Source organism: Arachis ipaensis, chromosome B03, assembly GCF_000816755.2.
Source record: "Arachis ipaensis cultivar K30076 chromosome B03, Araip1.1, whole genome shotgun sequence".
NCBI classification, from domain to species: Eukaryota; Viridiplantae; Streptophyta; class Magnoliopsida; order Fabales; family Fabaceae; genus Arachis; species Arachis ipaensis.
This window is the reverse complement of record NC_029787.2, coordinates 132,014,189-132,015,207: the sequence shown is the minus strand read 5'-3', so window position 1 is coordinate 132,015,207 and position 1,019 is coordinate 132,014,189.

Genomic DNA, 1,019 nt, shown 5'->3' with positions numbered 1-1,019 from the left:
ATCGCAAAAATTTGAATCGTATTGGATCGAATTTAAAAACTAAAATCAAACATATCTAATCAAAACCGTAACAAATTATATGCTTTAAATTGGATTGATTTTTCTTTTAAAATTGATCCAAATCGCACTACAAAAAGATAATTATTTAATTTAATGTCATGTTCTTTCTAGTAATTATTTATTTAAAAGTGATTTTAACTAATATTATTCAAATAATATTTATTTTATTAAAATCAATTTTAATATAGAATTACCAAACATAAATCATGTTGATACAGACTCATTCTTACCCAAAATTAATTCTATCAAATTATTTTTATTCAAACTTCAATTTAACAAAAACCAATCTAAAGACTAAACACACACTAATCTATTTTTAGTATTCCTTTACCCACTCAGTGTAATAAGGTTTCGTTATTGTTTATATTTTTTTACAGGTTGCGTGATTCATGGTTTTGGACGGAGTTTCTTTGTTTTTGGTCATTCTGCTTTCGTCTTGAATGCTTTATGACACAGAATAAAAGCCCAAGACTTGAAGGATTATGTCATTGTTCTTGTATCCGAATCTATGTTGTATTGCTTATTTTATGACTAAATTCCTAACGTGGTATTTAAGATTTATCGAACAAAGAGATAAAACAGTTTGTATTTCATATAAACTCTTTGTCTTCTCATTTTTGCATTGTTTAAACGCTAAAACAAAACAACACTATTTTGACCTGTATTTAGCGTGAAAAATCAGAGCATGCTCAACACTACATTGGCCACTCACTATTAAAAAGGATTTAGAGACCAATATGACATTCAAAATTGGATCTCAAAAATCAGAATAGTGAATTTTAGATCCGATGAACTAACATAAATGGTTAAAATTGTAAATTTTAAAAACCACTTTAAAAATTTAATCTTTCTTTTATGTTCCAAGAACATAGACTAACACGTGATCGGTGATCCCACATTACCTTAAACGGAAATGATGAGAGCACCGCAAGGCTTGTACTAATGGCATAAATGGCATA